This window comes from Stegostoma tigrinum, chromosome 34 (assembly GCF_030684315.1).
Source record: "Stegostoma tigrinum isolate sSteTig4 chromosome 34, sSteTig4.hap1, whole genome shotgun sequence".
Taxonomy (NCBI): Eukaryota; Metazoa; Chordata; class Chondrichthyes; order Orectolobiformes; family Stegostomatidae; genus Stegostoma; species Stegostoma tigrinum.
In genome coordinates this window covers 5,018,329-5,042,439 of record NC_081387.1, presented here as the reverse complement: position 1 = coordinate 5,042,439, position 24,111 = coordinate 5,018,329, and the positions used below count along the sequence as shown (strand labels likewise).

General features: G+C 43.9%; 1 long non-coding RNA gene across 1 annotated transcript in view; it reads right to left on the bottom strand.

Annotated features, from left to right (window-relative positions):
- Positions 1-3,546: 3,546 nt before the first annotated feature.
- Positions 3,547-24,111, bottom strand: part of LOC125446637 (uncharacterized) — an 84,340-nt gene continuing 63,775 nt past the window's right edge. Inside the window, exons 2-3 of the long non-coding RNA XR_007246441.2 lie at positions 11,061-11,186; positions 3,547-7,255 (exon numbers count right to left, since the gene is read on the bottom strand). This is a non-coding gene — a long non-coding RNA (uncharacterized LOC125446637). The remainder of the gene's footprint in view (positions 7,256-11,060; positions 11,187-24,111) is intronic.

Here is a 24,111-nt window from a genome sequence, read left to right as displayed (position 1 = left end):
AGGTGGGAGGTCACCTGAGGTGAGGAGGTTGTGGATGGTTTGGAAGATGATGGTTTGGTGCTCCGGGGTGGGGTCATGATCAAGGGGGCGGTAGGAGGAGGTGTCGGAGAGTTGGCGTCTGGCCCTGGCGATGTAGAGGTCAGTGCGCCATACTACCACTGCGGGTTTGATGGTGAGGTTGGGATTGGAGTGGAGGGCTGCACATTCTTGGGGAGAGGTTGAGGTGATCAATGTCTTGACGGCAGTTGGAGATGAAGAGGTTAAGGGAGGATCGGAGGCCTTGTGGTGATGTCCAGGAGGAGGGGGTGTGTTGGAGGTGGGAGAAGGGGTCTATGGAAGGTGGGTTAGACCCCTGGTTAAAGAAATAGGTGCAGTGGCAGAAATGGTGTTCCAAGTCCAAACGTGAACAGTATTTGTTGATGTGTGGGTGCAGAGGAATGAAGGTGAACACTTTACTGAGGACTGACATTTCGTCCTCAGTGAGGGGGAGGTCTGGGGTGATGGTGAAGACCTGGCAGGGCTGGACACTGGGACTGGATGTGGATATGGTGGCTGTGGGGGTGGAGTTAGGGGTGACGTTGGCAGTGGGTGGGTTGATGTCAGTGGTGGCCTGTCTCTTTGTAGTATACGTGGAACAGTCCCTCTTCTGCAGCTACACTGGACCCTCCCCCAACCCCCACTTCTTCCTCCATTACATCGATAACTGTATCAGCACTGCCTCATGCTCCCATGAGGAACTTGAACAGTTCATCAATTTTATTAACACCTTTCATCCCAATCTCAAGGTCACTTGGACCATCTCTAATACGTCTCTCTCCTTAGTGGACTTCTCTGTCCCCATCTCTTGTGACCACCTCAACCGATATCTATTTCATGCCCACCGACTCCCACAGGTACCTGGACTATATCTCCTCTTACCCACCTTTTCTAGAAGACTGCAATCCACTACTTCCAATTTCTCTGCCTCTGCTGTGTCTGCTCCCGAGAATGCCCTCGACCGTGTCTCCCGCATTTCCCACAACACATCTCTCACACTCCGCCCACCGCAATAACCACCAAACCAGAATCCCCCTAGTCTTCACATACCACCCCACCAACTTCCGGGTACAACGCATCATCCTCCAACACTTCCACCATCTACAATTCAACCCCACCACTAAAAACATTTTTCCATCCCCACCCTTGTCTGCTTTCTGGAAAGACCACTCTCTCCGTGACTCCCTTGTCCGCTCCACACACCCCTCCAACCCCAACATACCCGGCACTTTCCCCTGCAACCGCAGGAAATGCTACACTTGCCCACACACCTCCTCCCTCACCCCTATCCCAGGCCCCAAGATGACTTTCCACATCAAGCAGATGTTCACCTGCACATCTGCCAATGTGGTATACTGCATCTGCTGTACCCGGTGTGGCTACCTCTACATTGGGGAAACCAAGAGGAGGCTTGGGGACCGCTTTGCAGAACACCTCCGCTCGGTTTGCAATAAACAACTGCACCTCCCAGTCGTGAACCATTTTAACTCCCCCTCTCATTCCTCAGATGACATGTCCATCCTGGGCCTCCTGCAGTGCCATAATGATGCCACCCGAAGGTTGCAGGAACAGCAATTCATATTCCGCTTGGGAGCCCTGCAGCCCAATGGTATCAATGTGGATTTCACAAGCTTCAAAATCTCCCCTCCCCCCACTGCATTCAAAAACCAGATCAGCTCGTTTCCGCCTCCCTAACCTGTTCTTCCTCTCACCTAACCCCTCCTCCAACCTCAAGCTGTGCCTCCATTTCCTACCTACTAACCTCATCCTGCCCCCTTGACATGTCTGTCCTCCCTGGACTGACATATTCACACCCTACCTCCCCACACATCTTCTCTTCTATCCATCTTCAGTTCACCTCCCCACTTCTCCCTATTTATTTCAGAATCCTCTCCCCATCCCCCTCTCTGATGTAAGGTCTAGGCCCAAAACGTCAGCTTTTGTGCTCCTAAGATGCTGATTGGCCTGCTGTGTTCATCCAGCTTCACACGTTGTTATCTCACCTCCCAGATGCAAACTACTTCAAATCCTCCTCCCACTCCCTGGGTGACATGTCCATCCTGGGTCTCCTCCAGTGTCACAATGATGCCATCTGGAAACTGGAGGAGCAGCACCTCATATTCCGCCTTAGGAGCCTATAATGCAATGATCTCAATGTGGACTTTACCAGTTTCAAAATTTCCCCAAACACAGCCTCAACCCATGACCAGCCATCTCTCTCATCCCTGCCTCTTTGACCTGAAACAACCTGTCCATCTTCTCTCCCACCTATCTGTTCCTCCCATCTCACTGACCAATCCCCACCACTACCTACCTCCACTCACCTATCACCATCCCACCTATCTTCCCCATCCTCACAACCCCATCCCTCTTTATTTCAGAGCTCCCTTCCCCCTCCTTCATTCCTGAAGGAGGGTCCTGACCTGAAATATCAACTTTGCTGCTCCTCTAATTTTTCTATCTCTTTTCATTTATAACTTTTAACTAATTACAGTTGTGACATCCCAATTTCAGGTTTAAATTCTTCCTGTGTTAAATGCTGGATTATCATGTGAAGTACATCATTCTTACATAATTCTCCTTTTATTTTAACTTCAGTTTAACTTGGGACGTTTGGCTAAAGCTCAATTCAAATGATCCACAATTATATCTTATACTGCCAGAAAAGCATCATTCAGATTCTGCGCCATAAATCCCATCATAACTGAGCTGCTTTGTCAAGGTCCACCACACAGTCATTTCTTTAAAAAGACAGATCCCGCTTAAATCCACTTAAAGTAAAATTCTGCCAAGAGCCCCTTATTATTTCAATTTCAGTTCATGACATTACTGGGCAAGTCAGATACCAGATGAAATCTGGCTTTATCAATTTGTATTTTATTCATTGAGGTGGTCTTTCATTTAAACAGAAGCTCACAATGCTGCAGATTTAGTTTCAATGATACAAATTTATTACACAAAAGAAATGAAGGAATAATAGAATAAACCAAATTATGTATACATAGCATACCTTTTTAATGGTGTTGAAACTGTAAAATGTGTTCACAATGCTAACAGTACCCTTTTACAGTACTCAAATTTAAGAGAGAATTTCCTTCTCTATCATACACGGAGTTGGCTTAATTTGGTTTCAATCTCTAGTCTTGAAAATCTGATTATCTCTTCCCTGAGACTTCTCACAACTGAGGTTAGACATCCTCCAATTACAACTAACCCCTTCAGTACTTTAACCAAACACTTCTGATCTGGAACATTTAAGGTAAACTCTCCATACTGAGGTAGCCTAGCTCTTAATAGTTCTAATCTACCTTATTTCTTCAGGAGCAACTGCTTTACATGTCCAGCTTCAGCTAAGATTTCTGAAAAAATGCAAACCAAAAATTTCTTCCAAGCTATGGGTGTTTTCCTTAAGCCAAATAAAACACAATTTCTAGAACCTTTTAAATGAAATTTAATGCACTACGATATATATTATGCTTGCTCATAAGACATTTGCTTTGTAGACAAATTCCTATTAGCATTCAATAACTTTATCTCTCATACTCTTTTAAAAAGAAATCTCTATGGCTACATATACACCAACAAGTTAATGCCTTCAGGCACACAGAACCCACATGTCACTAGTTTCAAATCCAAAAATAAAAATAAATTAAAATATAGATAAATCATATATGTTATATCATAACAACAAGCAGGCATTCAGTCCATCGCACCTGCAACAACTGCCCATTCTAGTCCCACTTTCCTGCACTTAGCTCATAGTCTCGTAGGTGACCACTCCAGGTACAGAGATAATGGGAACTGCAGATGCTGGGGAATTCCAAGATAATAAATCTAGGTTCCTTTTAAATTAGCAAATTTTATCCACCGACCACACTATTGATAAAAATGTTTTTCCTCATGTCGCCTCTAATCCTTCTGCCAATCGTCTTATGCCCCTGTGACCTCTCTGCTAGAAGAAACAAGCATTCTCTGTCCATTCTATCCAAGCACCTCATTATCTTATGTACCGTTTAGTCAATCCTCAGCCTTCCCTGTTCTAAGGGGGAAAAACCTAGCCTATCCAACCTTTGCTCATAGATGTAATTTTCAAGCTCTGGCAGAACTGTGCACAATACTCCAGCTGTGCCCTAACCAGTGCCTTATATAATTACAACATTACATTCCTGCTCTTGTATTCAATACCTTGCCCAGTGAAGTAAAGAATCCCATATTCCTCCCTAACAACCTTATTAATTTGTCCTGTAGCTTTGGGATCTGTAGACATGCACTCCTAAAGGCTCTCACTTTCTCTACTTCTCCCAGTACATTTGTTTATAATGTATGCTTTGTTTTCCCTCCCCAAATGAATAACCTCACACTTTTTTAGACTGAATTCTCTTTGCCTCTTCCCTGTCCATTCAACCACACCAGTGATATTTTTCTGAACTTGACAGCCATCCCCTTCACTATCCGTATCTGGCCAAATTTTATGCCATCTGTAAATTTCCCAATCACGTGTCTAATTCATTAATTAATACCACAAACTGTAAGGCCCTTAACACACAACCCTGTGGAACTTCATTGGAAACTACTTTCCATAGCAAAACATCCGTTGATCATTATCATTTGTCTTCTGTCGCTGAGTCAACAACCAAATTTTAATCAACTTAACACATTTTCCTATATTCCAGGGAAATTCCAATCTTTAACTAGAATGTCTACATCATCATCCAATTCCTTTGTGAAGACAGAGCCAAAGAATCCAGTTAAAACCATTCCCCAAATTTTCTGCATCCATGCACAAGTTACCATATCCATCTCTGATGGGCTGAACCCTTTCTGATATGATCCACTTCTTGAATTCACTGCTAAAGTACCTTCAGATTTACCTTCATTTTACCATCCAATATTTTTCAATCTTATCTTTGCTTTCCTAACTTACCGTATCACTTTACCCTTGTACATTCTATACTCCTCTAATCTTCCTAAAGTATTCCTTTTTGTTTGAGACATAAGCACTATTGTTCTGCTAGAGGATGTCTTTCCTCCACTCCAGTGTTGTAGAACCTGATGTGATTAAATGGTCCAATCGTTGATCCATAAATCCCGATTGGAGAAGTAGTGTTTGATGAGTCAGGTGGGTGGACGGTTGGGTGCTTGCTCCTTCCACTGTTTGTACTTCTCTATCTCAGCCTGTCGGAGGAGTTTAAAACGGTTGCCTCCCTTGCAGATGCTTCTGTAGTTTAGGCAGTCTCATACAAGAGATTCCCAAGTGTTGGTAGGGATATTGCAGACGTCTTTGAAATAGTTCTCTGCCCTCCTAGCAGTCGTTCATTGTGATGAAGCTTGGAGTAAAGAGCTTTGGAGGTTAATTTTCAGGAATGAGCACAGCATGGATCAACCAATGCTGCTGATTGATAGTAACCAGTACCTCGATGCTAGGGAGATTATCCTGAGAGAAGTCATTTATATTAGAAAACTTATCCTGCCAGTGATTTTCAGGATTTGCGAAGACTTTGCTGATGATATTTCCCTAGCTATTTGGGACGTCTGCTACATTGTCTCTGTTTCCAACATACAGGAGGCGTGTAACACATTTCCAGCTGTGCTGTACAACATGATCTTGGTGTAAGGTCTGGGGTCTTTATCATCAAGCACTCGATTCTTCAGGCAACCAAAATCTGAGCTACACAGTGGGTCCAACAGTGAATTTCCTAGTCACTGCCTGCCCTCACTGAGACGAGACTGCCAAGGTATGAGGATTGATCCACGTTGTCTGGTGGCTCATTATGGATCCTGATAGTAAGGGGGCATGGTTGTACAGTGGGAGTAAGATGTGAAGAACCTTTCTGTTCTGGATTTCTACCCTAAATCTCATTCCTTCATAATGCCCCATGTTGTGGGTAAATAACCACAAGTTATCTTTAATTCAGCTACTCATTAAGAAATCTCACAGGCAATCAAGGACTGAAACAATCATTTAAACTTTATTGTATGCAACAACCAAAACAAGACCACTCAAGTAGATGAGTATAAGCCTTGCAACCCAACTTAGCTATTAGCCGATTAATGTTGAAATCTGGCCAGGTTTTCACGCAACAGTGTTCTGTCTCTGGAAGTTTCCAAAGTTCAGTCCTTCTGTATTGTTTTTCTTTGAAGTTCTGCTGTTGACTTGACCTGGTGTTGGAATCTCACACAAATTTTCTCTCTTTCATGTTTGTGGTGTGACATTATTGATATCCTTTAGATTCTTTCATCCACAAAATAATTACACATTCAGAGATTTTAAGTATGTAGTTTGCTATCTCATCAGAAATAGCTCCCCTTTTCCTTGTCACGTTTGGTTAGCTGTCTGTTTAAAACATAGCTTTTGCTACAATTAACACCTTCACTTCACCACAGTACTTCTGGCAGGCGGTCTTAATTGCCCATTTGTCAAGAGGCAGCAGATTATCAAGCAAAGTTATCTCTTCTCCCAGGAAACAGCTTGTTCATGCTGTTTCTTCCCAGAGACAGTTAATTCACATGTTGCTTTTAACTCCTTTAAAACAGTTTCTTGTTGCTCCGTCCCTCAAGAAAAGTTTATTCCAGAGTTATCACTGATTCTTTCTGTTGTAACATTTATCTATTGTCAATTCTTTCAATCTTTGAATAGTTTAATAAAGTTGTGAAGTTTACATTGTCACACTTTTGAATACATTGATAGTTTGTAGTTTGACTCTGAGTATGTACATGCACAAGTGTGGTCTGCTAACTGCAGCCTGCCACAGAGGTTGGGGTGGTCTTGATTCTGAACTGGATGCGATGCAAATTGAACAGTTTCCCACTTGTCCCGTAGAGAAGCTCCAGTCCATTTGTGGGCACGGGTTGGATTGTTAAAATGAGAAAATTGGAGCTGTGTTGGTGCTTCACCCCAGTTTGCACATGTATTAGGTTTGTGGTGTATGTATTTTTGAGGATCACTGCTTACATGCTGTCATGCAGCAGGCGGAGGATGGCGAGGAATTTCTCTAGGAGACAAATTTGAGGAGGATGCCCAGCCCTTTCTGGCTGACGGAGTTGGGTTGCTGCAGGGGCCAGTTTCATTCCTGGACTGGACCTCCTTGGGCTCGGGTCTGCGCGGGGTTAGAATTCGGGCCTCATTCGGGATTCTTTGTGATCGAACCTGCAGGGTGCCGGGAGCTTTATGAATCAAGTATCGATAATTCTTGGCTCTGGACATCATAGAAACTTCAGACTTGCAAGTAAATTTAAGAGAACATTGTTAGTAATTTTTACAGACTTAAAATTAAAGTTTAAAAGTGCAGAACGATTGGAAGAAACTATTCTTTCTCTGTGCAAGTTTATAAATCACAATAAACTCACATTTAGCTTACAGAGGGCTTGGTTATGTGATGCAAAGATAACAATCTCTCCCTCAATATCAGCAAAACTAAAGAACTGATCATTGACTTCAGGAACCAAGGAAAGGGGCATGCTGTTAGCTACATCAATGGGCATGAAGTGGAGATGGTTGGGAGCATCAAGTACCTGGGAGGGATGATCACCAACAATCTGTCCCTGTCAACCCACATCATGCGATGGTCAAGAAGGCACAACAATGCCTATTTCCTCAGGAGGCTAAGGAAGTTCGGCATGTCCATAAGGACTCTCACCAACGTTACCAGATGCACTATAGAAAGCATTCTATCACAGCTTGGTACGACAACTGTTTTGCCAAGGACTGTAAGAAACTACAGAGAATTGTGAACACAGCCCAGTCCGTTGTGCAAACCAACCTTCCATCCATTGAGTCCATCTACACTTCCCCTTGCCACGGAAAGGCAGCCAACATCATCAAAGACCCCTCCTACCCTGGTTATAATTTCTTCCAACTTCTTACATGGGCAGAAGGTATAAAGCTTAAACACACATACTACAGGTTCAAGAACAGCTTCTTCCCTGTTGTTATTAGATTTCTGAATGGACCTCTCAAATTTCAAATCTAATGTTGATCTTGCTTTTTGTACACTTCCATTGCAGCTGTAACTTTATATTCCTCACTCTGTTCAATCACCCAATGATCTTTGAGTCATTGTATGTTATGATCTGCCTGTACTGCACATGAAAACAAAACTTTTCACTGTACTCAGATACATGTAGCAATAATAAATCAAATCACATTGAATCAAATGGCTCCTTCCTCCATGTGTGAGTTCCCACTTCAGTCTCTAATCAGCACCATCTCTCCTTTTACTCCATACTACTTATGTGCCTATTCTGTATTTAGTTTTATTTTCAAAAGTTTGGCAAAGATCTATAGCTTGGGTTGTAGGTGAGGTTGTTGACTTGTTCAAAGTTTTGGAAAAGATCTGCAGATGCAGATCAAAACCGGAAATGACACTACTCACCATAACAGACCAAACAGTATAAATTCCAAGCTGAATAGAATAATGTTGCTTCATCAGAGGCTCCACTGATGATGTCACCAAGCAAGGTGATGAAACGTCTGAATGAGAACAAGCCAATTCAGCGAGCAATTCAACAACCTCACTTTTATGTTAGCTCCTAGTCTGGTCTCATACTCTCCTTTTTGTTTCTCTTATCTGTTTTTCAATTTCACACTGAACTTTCTGTACTTTGACTGTATTCCTGTATTCTTGTGCTGGAGTGCATGTGACAATAAAATGTGAACCTAATTCTAATTCCAGTCTAATTCTCAATTGTGCTACCTTATGGTATTGGTTTTGGCATATTTTTTCTCCCTCATCTCTTTATTCTTTCACCGTCCATTGAGCTCTAGATTTGTTTGTCCTTTTTGTATCCTTCATGAGTCTGTGCCCAAACCAACTGTTCAAGAAAGGTGATCCGTTGTTCAGTTACAGTTTGTCTGCCCATCTTTGATTCCAATTTATCTGGCTCAGATCCATTCTTATACCAAAGAAAGTGGCATTGCTCTAGTTATTAATTTTTATTCTGAATTCCTTCTTTTCCAAAGCCAACCTGAATTTTACGATGCAATGATTACTGTTCCACAACAATCTCCTAACTGACACTTAATTTACTTAGGGCAGCTTATTCCCAAGAACCATGTCTGACAGTGCTTCCTTTTCCATTACGTGTACAAAATCTTTATGTGCACTCTAGGAACTCCTGTACCTCTCTGACCTTTTACACAACTACAATTTCAGAGTATGATTGGATAAAATAAGACTGCGTATTGGTAACTAGTAATCCAGAGACCTAGTAAAACATCTTAGGGGCATGAGTTCACTTCCATTCTATCCCAGCACCTCATGGAATTTTAATCTAGCTCATAAAATCTGGTGTTGGAAGCTAGTCTCACTAATGGTGATCATAACAACTATATCTGCAATTGTTGTAAAAACCTGGTTTACTCGTGGCCCTTATGGAATGAAATCTGTCATCCTACATATGACTCCAGATCCACAATACTGTAGTTGGCTCTTAACTGGCCCAGCAAGCCACTTAGTTGAAGGGCAATTAAGGATGAGTAACAAGTGCTGGCCTTGACAGTGATACCAATATCTCGTGAAAGAATGTACTGATAAAATCATAAGCCCTCATTATAACTGCTGTATAATATAAGAACATTTCCATGCAAATTTGTTCCTAGACACCCTTCCATTGAGTTGGGGGCTTATAGACTTCTTGAGAAATGTAATTGTAGTTTTTTTTATCATTTTGATCTAGCCAAATAGATTCTGTCCTTGACCCTTCTGGCCATCATTTTTGCACATATTTCTGTTTCTCTTAATCTATACTCCCAATATTCCTGATCCTTTCCTTTCACACCTTTCCTGAACATTTTGTATCCAGGATTATTTAATATTCAATTCTACTCTCAGTTGAGCCAGTCTCTGTTATTATCATAATATTGGATTTACACATGGCTGTCTGTGCTATAAAATAATCAATCATATTTTTCACTTTCACAAGCATTTACAATAATCTGAATTTAGACTTTATTATTTTGTCTCTTATGCTGAACCCACATATTACCTTACCATCTAATAATTTAGAAATATCTGCCTCTCATAACATCCTCTGTTCCTTGGCATTCCCCTTTGATATTGCTACCTACTTCCTACACCCTTGCCATGTTAGATTAAGGTCTCCCCAATGGCACTGGCAAATAACTCTGCAAGGAAAATAGTCCCAGCTCCATTTTGGTAATAATTTGTCCAGTTGGTGCAAATTCCATCTCTCTCAGATTCCAGAATCCAAATCCCTCCATCCTGCTCCATCTCTCCAGCCATGTACTTATCTGCTTTATGGGACATGATATAGATTCCATGCTATACATGGAACTGGGAGAAATCTGACGATTAATGCTTTTTGAGGTCCTGATTGCTAGTTTCTTCCCTAGTTTCATAAATTACGAATGCAGGATCACATCCCTCTTTCTGCCTGTGCTGTAGTAATGAATTGGATCACAATCATTAGCTGTTCACCTCCTCAGGGTGATGACCTTGGCCCTGGGACCAGGGACGATACATGATTAGAGGATTCACAACTGCTGCTGCACAAGTGTCTGTTCCCCTAACTGGATCTGGCTGCACTTCACAGATGAAACATGATTTCTGCCAGCATTCAGAAATAAAGCTAGGTTAGAGGGTGATGTATGCAGAGAACTCTTGCAATAATTGCCTGATTCTCATCTATAAATGTGCTGGCCACAAAACTCCCAATTTGGTGAATTTGCTGCATTGGATCCAACTGCTGGACAAGCTCTGAAACTTGGAGCTCAAGATTCTGCGGTTGTCAGGACAGGTTACCCAGGACATAGGAGCACTTTGGTGTTCCAACATAGAACAGGATGCACACTCAGGAGTTGCAGATGCCATTTCATTAAAACTTACCAAAGAAAACAGACTCACTAGCTACTCTCCTCTCTCTTCTGTCATCACTTAAATATACACGGCTAACGGAAATGACTCATTTAACCTAATTATATAAAAAAACTTTTCCCAGCTGCTTAGACTAACTTGCTAATTTTGAAGAAAGGGAAACAAAGTTACAATACTAGTCAATCAACTCACCTCCTACCTGTGATGTCACAGTTTGGTTTTTTTCTCACTTTTCAGTTTATTTCTTCTCCATTGCTTCTTCTCCACTTCCGGTGAGGTCCAATCTTGCTGTAGCTATCTCTCAAGCTAAGAGGGAAGCTGTTATAAAGTGATTGTGAGTAGTTAGGAATAAAGAAAAAGTGATTGGAGATAATCTTACCTGTAGAAGTTGAGATGTTAGGGGATCACTAACTTCAAAGGGATGGTTATGAATATGGATGGGAGAATCTACATGCCAGGAAAGGTTAAGGGAAGCAAGGAAGTCAATGAAATAGATCAGAGATTGCAGAATAAATTGAGATGGGTGTTTGACCCACATTGGATAAAGAGTTACTCAGAGCAGAGTGTTATAATCCCAGCTGACAGTAAAATTGGACACATCAGATTCAAAATGAAACCCAACTTGATATTGCAGAAATTTTGTTTTTACAGTTTGGCCACCATGGTAGTCAGTCAATTAACATGTTCACAAAATGCTGGCAATGTATTTTCAACAAAAGAACATCAAATTTGACTACACATAACAAAAGGGGAAAAACAAATTTCTCTCCCTCACTCCCTTTGGAAAGATCTTCTATTGAACAGGAAAAAGAAATATTCAACTCTTTGTTCAGCAATATCTTTGGCAAACACTCAACCTCACTTGGTGATTAGAAGAACGCTGTCACTGTGGCGTTCTGGGAGCTCAGGCAGTAGAAGATATGTGCAGGTAGAGAGCTCTCATTAAGAGGAAAATGTTGCCATGATTGGTCAATTTTGTTCCAGTACCATGACATTAATGTAATCACCTTCAATAACATCCTGAAGGCAAACATGTTTTTTACGTGGCAGATATTCTGGAAGGGAATGTGCAGCAGTACAGTAAGAGCTGAACCACTGACAGTGATGGGTACGCTGGGCAGGGTGACAATAGGTTGGCAAGAAAATCTCCCAGTGGGTACAATGGAAGGTAGGGGGGTGGATGTCAGTGAGACAGAGTGATGGGAAGCTACGGTGGCAATGTACAACATCAAACAACTCCATGGCAGCTCTGAAAGCGGGCTTTAACTGTGCAAGCAGGTTTACTGCAAACAAGACTCCATCCCCTCAAAACATACTCACACATACACTGACACTATTCTGATTTCATATCCTCTTTGCTTTGTATTGGAAAGAGAAAATGTGATGAAATTGGGAATTTGGCCCAAAGCACAAGACAATTCCAAACAATATTATATCATATCCAAATAAGGTAGTGTCAGTTCTTGTCTGAGTAACAGATTCAGTCATGAAAGGAACTGACCACAAACCAACTGGGTCCTCTCAGAAATGACACTGTCCCACCTGTGGACAGTATCTAGGTCATTGTTGCCCCAGATAATTCATAAAATCCTCTCAATTCCATGGAAGGTGGCTAATGTAACTTCATTACTTAAAAAAGGAAGTAGAGAGGAAACTAGAAATTAGAGTTGGTTAGTTAGACCATAAGACATAAGTCCATAAGACATAGGAGTGGAAGTAAGGCCATTCAACCCATCGAGTCCACTCCGCCATTTAAATCATGGCTGATGGGCATTTCAATTCCACTTCCCTGGACTCTCCCAGTAGCCCTTGATAGTTGGGGGGAATGTTAAAATCTGTTACAAAAAATTTAAGAGCACAGCATTTAGATACCAATGACAAGATCAGAGTCAGCACGGATTTGCAAATTAGGAAATCATTTTTGACAAATCTACTGGAATTCTTCAAATATTAACTAGCACAGTTGATAATGGGAACCAGTAGATGTGGTTTACTTGGACTTATTTCTTCAGCCAGAGAGTGGTGGGCTTGTGGAATTCATTGCCGCAGCATGCAGTGGAGGCCGGGACGTTGGATGCCTTCAAGGCAGAGATCAATAAATTCTTGATCTCAAAAGGAATCAAGGGCTACGGGGAGAGTGCAGGGAAGCGGAGTTGAATTGCCAATCAGCCATGATTTAAGTGGCGGAGTGGACTTGATGGGACGAATGGCCTTACTTCCACTCCTAGGTCTTACGGGCTTTTAGAAGGCATTTGATAAAATCCTACATAAGAGATTAGTGTGTAAAATGGAAGTGCATGTGTACTCACATGGATAGAGAACTGGCTGGCAGTCAGGAAACAAATATCAGAAATAATTTTTTTCCCAGTTGGGAGCAGTTACTAGTGGGGATCAGAGCTTTGACCCCAGCTACTTATATGTATATGTTCACGATTTAGATAGAGGACTCAATGTAATATCTCCAACTTTGCAGAAGACACAAAGTTGGTGTGAGGGTGAACTGTGAGTAGGATGCAGAGGGAGGATGCAGAGATACATCAGTATGGTGTGGACAGGTTGAATAAGTGGGTAGATACAGGTAGATGTAATGTGGATTAATGTAAGGTTCTGCACTTTGGTGGTTAAAATAGGAGGATGGATTATTATCTGATTGGCAATGGATGGAGAAAGGGGAAGATGCAATGAGACCAGGGTGCTCTTGTACACAAGTCATTGAAAGTAAGTCCCCAGGTAGTCAAGAAGACAAAAGGTAAGTTGAATTTCATAGTGAGAGGATCGAGTACAGGAGCAGAGATGTCTTGCTATAATTCAACAGCGCCTTGGTGAGACCAAACCTGAAATATTACATGCTGTTTTGGTCACCTTATCTGAGGAAGCATGTTCTAGCCAGGGGGAATGTACAAAGATTGGCCAGAATGATGTCTGGAATGGCAGGATTGATTTACTAGGATTTAAAAGAATGCGTTGGATCTTATAGAAACCTATATAATTCTAACTATCGACAGACTATTACAGAGTAAATGCAGGAAAAGTGTTTCGAATGACTGGGGAGACCAGCACCAGGGTGATAGTCTAAGGATACAAGGTAAATCATTTAGTAATGAGATGAGCAGAAATTTCATTATCCAAAGAGTGGCGAGTCTGTGAAATTCTCTGCCACACAAAGTGGTAGAGAGTTTAACTGCACCGTGTAAAGACAACAATCTCTCCCTCAATGTCAGCAAAATGAAAGTGCTGATCATCCACTTCAGAAAGCAGAGAGGAGGACATGTTCCTGTCTGTACCAACGGTAGTGAGCTGGAGGTGGTCCATCCACATGGTTAAGAAAGCACACCAACATCTCTATGTCTACAGAAGGCGAAGGAAATTTGGCATGTCCACAATCACTCTGACAAATTTTTACAGATGCACCATAGAAAACATCCTATTACAGCTTGATAAGGCAATGGCTGTGCCCAAGACCGCAAGAACAAAGAACAAAGAAAATTACAGCACAGAAACAGGCCCTTCGGCCCTCCAAGCCTATGCCCATCGAGATCCTCTGTCTAAGCCTATCAACTACAATAGTCGAAATTGTAGTTTGAGTATAGAAAAGGTTGAGAGTAGGGTGGTCCGAAATAAAGTTTCAGGGATGCAAGATGGCACTGGCAAGCAAGAAGTTGGATTGAAGTGTGTCTACTTCAATGCCAGGAGCGTCCGGAATAAGGTGGGTGAACTTGCAGCATGGGTTAGTACCTGGGACTTCGATGTTGTGGCCATTTCAGAGACATGGATAGAGCAGGGTCAGGAATGGTTGTTGCAGGTTCTGAGATTTAGATGTTTCAGTAAGAACAGAGAAGATGGTAAAAGAGGTGAAGGTGTGGCATTGTTGGTCAAGGACAGTATTACAGTTGCAGAAAGGATGTTTGGGGACTCGTCAACTGAGGTAGTATGGGCTGAGGTTAGAAACAGGAAAGGAGAGGTCACCCTGTTGGGAGTTTTCTATAGGCCTCCGAATAGTTCCAGAGATGTAGAGGAAAGGATAGCAAAGATGATTCTCGATAGGAGTGACAGAGACAGGGTAGTTGTCATGGGGGACTTCAACTTTCCAAACATTGACTGGGAACACTATAGTTTGAGTACTATAGATGGGTCAGTTTTTGTCCAGTGTGTGCAGGAGGGCTTCCTGACACAGTATGTAGATAGGCCAACAAGGGGCGAAGCCACATTAGATTTGGTACTGGGTAATGAGCCCGGCCAGGTGTTAGATTTGGAAGTAGGTGAGCACTTTGGTGATAGCGATCACAATTCTGCTATGTTTACTTTAGTGATGGAAAGGGATAGGTGTATACCACTGGGCAAGAGTTATAGCTGGGGGAAAGGCAATTGCGATGATATTAGGCAAGATTTAGGGACCATAGGATGGGGAAGGAAACTGCAGGGGATGGGCACATTAGAAATGTGGAGCTTATTCAAGGAAAAGCTCCTGTGTGTCCTAGATAAGTATGTACCTGTCAGGCAGGGAGGAAGCTGTAGAGTGCGGGAGCCGTGGTTTACGAAGGAGGTGGAATCTCTGGTCAAGAGGAAGAAGAAGGCTTATGTTAGGATGAGATGTGAAGGCTCACTTAGGGCACTTGAGGGCTATGAGGTAGCCAGGAAAGACCTAAAGAGAGAGCTCAGAAGAGCCAGGAAGAGACATGAGAATTTGTTGGCGGATAGGATCAGGGTAAACCCTAAGGCTTTCTATAGGTATTTAAGGAATAAAAGAATGACGAAAGTAAGATTAGGCCCAATCAAGGATAGTAGTAGTAAGTTGTGTGTGGAGTCAGATGAGATAGGGGAAGCACGAAATGAATATTTTTCAACAGTATTCACTCTAGAAAACGATAATGTTGTCGAGGAGAATACTGAGATACAGGCTACTAGACTAGGTGGGATTGAGGTTCACAAGGAAGAGGTATTAGAAATCCTTCAGAGGGTGAAGATAGATAAGTCCCCTGGGCCGGATGGGATTTATCCTCGGATCCTCTGGGAAGCCAGGGAGGAGATTGCCGAGCCTTTGGCATTGATCTTTAACTCGTCATTGTCTACAGGAATAGTGCCAGATGACTGGAGGATAGCAAATGTGGTTCCCCTGTTCAAGAAGGGGAGTAGAGACAACCCTGGTAATTATAGACCAGTGAGCCTTACCTCAGTTGCTGGTAAAGTGTTGGAAAAGGTTATAAGGGATCGGATTTATAATCTTCTAGAAAAGAATAAATTGATTAGGGATAGTCAGCACGGTTTTGTGAAGGGAAGGTCATGCCTCACAAACCTTATTGAGTTCTTTGAGAAGGTGACCAAACAGGTAGATGAGAGTAAACCGGTTGATGTGGTGTATATGGATTTCAGCAAGGCGTTCGATAAGATTCCTCACAATAGGCTATTGTACAAAATGCGGAGGAATGGAATTGTGGGAGATATAGCAGTTTGGATCGGAAATTGGCTTGCTGAAAGAAGACAGAGGGTGGTAGTTGATGGGAAATGTTCATCCTGGAGACCAGTTACTAGTGGTGTACCGCAAGGGTCGGTGTTGGGTCCACTGCTGTTTGTCATTTTTATAAATGACCTGGATGAGGGTGTAGAAGGATGGGTTAGTAAATTTGTAGATGACACTAAGGTAGGTGGAGTTGTGGATAGTGACAAAGGATGCTGTAGGTTGCAGAGAGACATAGATAAGCTGCAGAGCTGGGCTGAGAGGTGGCAAATGGAGTTTAATGCAGACAAGTGTGAGGTGATGCACTTTGGTAGGAGTAACCGGAAGGCAAAGTACAGGGCAAATGGTAAGATTCTTAGTAGTGTAGATGAGCAGAGAGATCTCGGTGTCCATGTACACAGATCCTTGAAAGTTGCCACCCACGTTGACAGGACTGTTAAGAAAGCATACAGTGTTTTAGCTTTTATTAATAGAGGGATTGAGTTCCAGAACCAAGAGGTTATGGTGAAGCTGTACAAAACTCTGGTGCGGCCGCACTTGGAGTATTGTGTACAGTTCTGGTCACCGCATTATAAGAAGGATGTGGAAGCTTTGGAAAGCGTGCAGAGGAGATTTACTAGGATGTTGCCTGGTATGGAGGGAAGGTCTTACGAGGAAAGGCTGAGGGACTTGAGGCTGTTTTCATTAGAGAGAAGAAGATTGAGAGGTGACTTAATTGAAACATATAAAATAATCAGAGGGTTAGATAGGGTGGATAGGGAGAGCCTTTTTCCTAGGATGGTGACAGCGAGCACGAGGCGGCATAGCTTTAAATTGAGGGGTGAAAGATATAGGACAGATGTCAGAGGTAGTTTCTTTACTCAGAGAGTAGTAAGGGAATGGAACGCTTTGCCTGCAATGGTAGTAGATTTGCCAACTTTAGGTACATTTAAGACGTCATTCAATAAGCATATGGACGTACATGGAATAGTGTAGGTTAGATGGGTTTGAGATCGGTATGACAGGTCGGCACAACATCGAGGGCCGAAGGGCCTGTACTGTGCTGTAATGTTCTATGTTCTATGTTCTATCTATTTTCTAGGGGTCTGTATCCCTCTGCTCCCTGCCCATCTATGTACCCGTCCAGAAACATCTTAAAAGACACTAACGTGTCTGCATCTACCACCTCCGCTAGCAACGCGTTCCAGGCACCCACCACCCTCTGCGTAAAGAACTTTCCACGCATCTCTCCCTTAAACTTTCCTCCTCTCACTTTGAACTCATGACTCATCGTAATTGAGTCCCCTGCTCTGGGAAAAAGCTTCTTACTATCCACCTTGTCTATACCCAGCATGATTTTGTAGACATCTATCAGGTCTCTGTCTAAGAAATTACAGTGTTGTGAACACAGTCAAGTCCATCATGCAAACTAGCCTTCCATCCATTATATAGACTCCATCTATACTTGCCACTGCCTCAGGAAAGCTGTTACCATAATCAAACATAGTAGGAACTGCCAATGCTGGAGAATCCGAGATAACAAGGTGTAGAGCTGGATGGACACGGCAGGCCAAGCAGCATCAGGTTTGTGGATTTTGGGAAGGACAAACCTGCCTGCCCTGGTCAGCCCCTTGTCTCCGTCTGCTCCTGCCCCACCGAACTTGTCTCCACCTATCTCGACTCTATTTTCTCCCCCTTAGTCCAGGAACTCACTACCTATATCTGTGGCACCACCCAAGCCCTCCATCTCCTCCAAAACTTCCAATTCCCTGGTCCCCAACACCTCATCTTTACCATGGACGTCCAGTCCCTATACACCTGCATTCCCCATGCAGATGGCCTAAAGGACCTCCGCTTCTTCCTGTCCCGCAGGCCCGACCAGTGTCCTGTTACTGATATCCTCATCTGCTCAGCCAAACTCATCCTCACCCTTAACAACTTCTCTTTCGACTCCTCCCACTTCTTACAGACAAAGGTGAAGGCCATGGGAACCCGCATGAGGCTGCCTACGCCTGCCTCTTTGTAGTGGGATAATTCCTCTTCCATACCTACACTAGCCCTAAACCCCATCTCTTCCTCTGTTACATTGATGATTGTTTCGGCGGCACCTCGTGCTCCCAAGAGGAGCTCGAACAGTTCATCCACTTCGCCAACACCTTCCACCCCAACCTTATGTTCACCTGGACCATCTCTGATATCTCTCTCTCCTTGCTGGACCTCTCTGTTTCTATCTCTGGCAACCACTTGGAAACTGATATCCATTTCAAACCCACCAACTCCCACAGCTACCTAGAATACACCTCCTCCCACCCACCTTCCTGCAAAAATTCCATCCCCTATTCCCAATTCCTTCGCCTTCGCCGCATCCGTTCCCCAGGATGAGACATTCCACTCCCGTACATCTCAGATGTCCTCATTTTTCAAGGACTGCAACTTCCCCCGGTCAGTGGTCGAGAACACCCTCGACCATGTCTCCCACATTTCCCACACCTCATCCCTCACACCCCGTCCCCACAACAACAACCAAAACAGAATCCCCCTCATCATCATGTACTACCCCACTAACCTCCGGATCCAATGCATCATCCTCCAACACTTCCGCCATCTGACGCAATCCGACCCCACCACCAAAGACGTTTTTCCATCCCCACCCTTGTCTGTCTTCCGGAGAGACCACTCTCTCCGTGACTCCCTTGTCTGCTCCACATTCCCCTCCAACCCCACCACAACCTTACACTTACGTGAGGAATAAGAGAATGGTCAAAGAAAGAGTAGGGCCGATCAGGGATAGCATAGGGAACTTGTGTGTGGAGCCTGAGGAGGTAGGGGAAGCCCTAAATGAGTTTTTTGCTTCTGTCTTTACGAAAGAAACGACCTGTGTAGTGAATGAAACCTTTGAAGAGCAGGTGTGCATGCTGGAATGGATAGAGATAGAGGAAGCTGATGTACTGAAAATTTTGTCAAACATTAAGATTGACAAGTCGCCAGGCCCGGATCAGATTTGTCCTCGGCTGCTTTGGGAAGCGAGAAATGCAATTGCTTCGCCACTTGCGAAGATCTTTGCATCCTCGCTCTCCACTGGAGTCGTACCTGAGGACTGGAGAGAGGCAAATGTAATTCCTCTCTTCAAGAAAGGAAATAGGGAAATCCCCGGCAATTATAGACCGGTAAGTCTCACGTCTGTCGTCTGCAAGGTGTTAGAAAGGATTCTGAGGGATAAGATTTATGACCATCTGGAAGAGCATGGCTTGATCAAATACAGTCAACACGGCTTTGTGAGGGGTAGGTCATGCCTTACGAACCTTATCGAGTTTTTTGAGGATGTGACTAGTAAGGTTGATGAGGGTCAAGCTGTGGATGTGGTGTATATGGACTTCAGTAAGGCATTTGATAAGGTTCCCCATGGAAGGCTCATTCAGAAGGTCAGGAGGAATGGGATACAGGGGAACTTAGCTGCTTGGATACAGAATTGGCTGGCCAACAGAAGACAGCGAGTGGTAGTAGAAGGAAAATATTCTGCCTGGAAGTCAGTGGTGAGTGGGGTTCCACAGGGCTCTGTCCTTGGGCCTCTACTGTTTGTAATTTTTATTAATGACTTGGACGAGGGAATTGAAGGATGGGTCAGCAAGTTTGCAGACGACACAAAGGTCGGAGGTGTCGTTGACAGTGTAGAGGGCTGTTGTAGGCTGCAGCGGGACATTGACAGGATGCAGAGATGGGCTGAGAGGTGGCAGATGGAGTTCAACCTGGATAAATGCGAGGTGATGCATTTTGGAAGGTCGAATTTGAAAACTGAGTACAGGATTAAGGATAGGATTCTTGGCAGCGTGGAGGAACAGAGGGATCTTGGTGTGCAGATACATAGATCCCTTAAAATGGCCACCCAAGTGGACAGGGTTGTTAAGAAAGCATATGGTGTTTTGGCTTTCATTAACAGGGGGATTGAGTTTAAGAGTCGTGAGATCTTGTTGCAGCTCTATAAAACTTTGGTTAGACCGCACTTGGAATACTGCGTCCAGTTCTGGGCGCCCTATTATAGGAAAGATGTGGATGCTTTGGAGAGGGTTCAGAGGAGGTTTACCAGGATGCTGCCTGGACTGGAGGGCTTATCTTATGAAGAGAGGTTGACTGAGCTCGGTCTCTTTTCATTGGAGAAAAGGAGGAGGAGAGGGGACCTAATTGAGGTATACAAGATAATGAGAGGCATAGATAGAGTCGATAGCCAGAGACTATTTCCCAGGGCAGAAATGGCTAGCACGAGGGGTCATAGTTTTAAGCTGGTTGGTGGAAAGTATAGAGGGGATGTCAGAGGCAGGTTCTTTACGCAGAGAGTTGTGAGAGCATGGAATGCGTTGCCAGCAGCAGTTGTGGAAGCAAGGTCATTGGGGTCATTTAAGAGACTGCTGGACATGCATATGGTCACAGAAATTTGAGGGTGCATCCATGAGGATCAATGGTCGGCACAACATTGTGGGCTGAAGGGCCTGTTCTGTGCTGTACTGTTCTATGTTCTATGTTCTATGTTCTAACCTTCAGGTGGCATCGTTGTGGCACTGCAGGAGACCCAGGATGGACATGGCATCTGAGGAATGGGAGGGGGAGTCGAAATGATTCGCGACTGGAAGGTGCAGTTTAGTGCGAACTGTTCTGCAAAGGTTGGTTTCCCCAATGTAGAGGAAGCCACAACGGTGCAGTGGAAGCAGTATACCACATTGGCAGATGTGCAGGTGAACCTCTGCTTAATGTGGTATGTCTTCTTGGGGCCTGGGATGGGGGTGAGGGAGGAGGTGTGGGGGCAAGTGTAGCACTTCCTGCGGTTGCAGGGGAAGGTGCCGGTTAGAACATAGAACATAGAACATAGAACAGTACAGCACAGAACAGGCCCTTCAGCCCACAATGTTGTGCCGACCATTGATCCTCATGGATGCACCCTCAAATTTCTGTGACCATATGCATGTCCAGCAGTCTCTTAAATGACCCCAATGACCTTGCTTCCACAACTGCTGCTGGCAACGCATTCCATGCTCTCACAACTCTCTAAGTGTAAAATGCCTTTGTGTTTTCCCGGATTCCTTCTGCCAAGCCTTTCTCGTGCCCCCTCCTGGCTCTCCTCAGACCATTTTTGAGCTCCTTCCTTGCCTGCATGTAATCCTCTCTAGCTGAACTTGACCCTAGCTTCCTCCACCTTATGTAAGCTACCTTCTTCCTTTTCACTAGAAGCTCCACCGCTCTCGTCATCCAAGGTTCCTTTATCTTACCCCGTCTTGCCTGTCTCAGAGGGACATATTTACTCATCACTCCCAACAACTGTTCCTTAAACCATCTCCACATGTCTATAGTTCCCTTACCATGGAACAACTGCTCCCAGTCCATGCTTCCTAACTCGTGTCTAATCGCATAAAGGTTGCAGGAACAGCACCTCATATTCCACTTGGGAACCCTGCAGCCCAGTGGTCTCAATGTGGATTTCACGAGCTTCAAAATCTCCCCTCCCCCCACCGCATCCCAAAACCAGCCCAGCTCGTTCCTGCCTCCCTAACCTGTCCTTCCTCTCACCTATCTCCTCCTCCAACCTCAAGCCCCAAACCCATCTCCTACCTACTAACCTCTTCCCGACCCCTTGACCTGTCCATCCTCCCTGGGCTCCCCTTCCTAAGTCCTCGCTTACACTCACCTTGACAGGCTCCATCCCTGCCTCTTTGACCTGACTGTCCCCTCTCCACCTATCTTTTCCTCTATCCATCTTATATCCGCTTCCCCCTCTCTCCCTATTTATTTCAGAACTCTCTTCCTCTCCCCCATTTCTGAAGAAGGGTCTAGGCCCAAAATATCAGCTTTCCTGCCCCTCTGATGCTGCTTGACCTGATGTGTTCATCCAGCTGTACAACATAATCAAAGGTTCTGCACAACTCATCATACTCTCTTCCACCCTCTTCCATCAGGCAGAAGATTCAAAAGTTTGAAAAAGTGTACCAAAAAAGTGAACAGCAGCTTCTTCCCCGTTGTTATCAGATTCATGAACAGATTTCTCATATATTAAGTTTGGTCTTTCTCTCCACCTTCTCTGTAGCTGTAACACTATGTTCTGCAACTGTTCTGTTTCCTTTATGTTCCTAGGTAAGGTATGATTTGCCTGGATAGCACGGAAAACAATAATTTTCACTATATATCAGTACATGTAACAATAATAAATCAAATCATAGAAGGTTTTCAAGAAGGATTTAGATCTGGTTCTGTGGGCCAAAGGAATCAAAAGTTGTGGGGACGAACTGGGTCCTAGACACTGAGTTAGATGATCAGCTGTGATCACGGTGAACGGCAGGGCAGGCTTGAAGGGTTGAATGGCCCACTCCTGTTCCAATATTCTGTGTTTCAACATCAATTTAACATCATGTGTAAGGATTCTGTAACTAGGTGGAAACCCATCCCAATCTGACATTCAGTAAAAATAAAGATTGAGACCATTCCCTCTGCTAATATCTTTACAAACTTAGATGAAGATTGAATTGCTACAAAAGTATGGCCTTGATTCACACTCATCTCATACCTGGTGGCCAGAGGCATAAGGCAGAGGCTTTTACCTTTATTCATTCATGGAGTGTCATCATCGCTGGCTGGCCAGTATTTGTGGCCTGCCGCTGTTGTGAAGGTGGTGGTGAGCTACCTTCCTGAACTGCTGCATGTGCTATCGGTTGACTCACATTGCCATTCGGGAGGAATTCCAGGATTTTTGACCCAGCGACAATAAAGGAATGGCAAGAGAGTTCTAATACTGGATTATGTGTGGCTTAAATTTGCAGGTGGTGTTCATATGTCCTGGTCCTTTTAGATGGTACTGCTCATAGGTTCGGAAAGTGACGTCCAAGGAGATTTGGTGAATTTCCACAGTGCATCTTATAGATGGTACACACTGTTGCTACTGTGAGATCATGGAAGAGGGAGTGACAGGGTGTGGTGTTAATCAAGTGGGCTACTACGTGATGGAGGCTGTCAGCTTCTTAAGCATTTTTGGAGCTGCTCCTGACTAAAGCCTTGTAGATGGTGGATAAGCTTTAGGGAGTCAAGAGGTGGGTTACTTGGTGCAGGAATCCCAGCCTCTGGCCTGCTCTTGTAGCCACTGTATTTATATGACTCATCCAGCTCAGCTTCTGATCAATGGTTATCTCCAGGATATAGATGGTAGGGAATTCAGCAATAATAATGCCATTGAATGTCAAGATGATCAGGTTTTTTCTTGGCTTTGGTAATCATTTTCTGGTATTGTGTAGCATGAATGTTACTTGCCACTTTTCCGTTTAAGCCTGGATATTGAGCAAGTCTTGTTACATTTGAACATGGACTGCTTCAGTATCTGAGGAGTCATGAACAATGCTGAACATCGTGCAATCATCCAACAACATCCCTACGTCTGACCTTAGGATGGAAGGAAGGTCATTGGCGAAGCAGCTGAAAGATGGATGGGCCTAGGACACTACTCTGAGGAGCTTTAGCAGAGAAATCCTGGAGCTGAGATGACTGCCCTCCAACAACCACAACTATGCTACCTGTGCACAGGACATACCTGGACTTTCTTCCACGTTGATGTGTAGGTGCCAGTGTTGCAGCTGTACCTAACCAGCATAGCTTGGTTTCTGGATAATTCTGGAGCACATGTCTTCGATTGACGTCTGGAGACAGATGCTAGAAAGTGCCAGTGGCCATAATGTTGGAAGTATTTGGTGCCTTCAGCCGTATTTTGATAACACTTGGAGTGAATTAAATTGGCTGAATGCTGGCATCAGTAATGTTGGAGGCATTATGAGGGGCCCA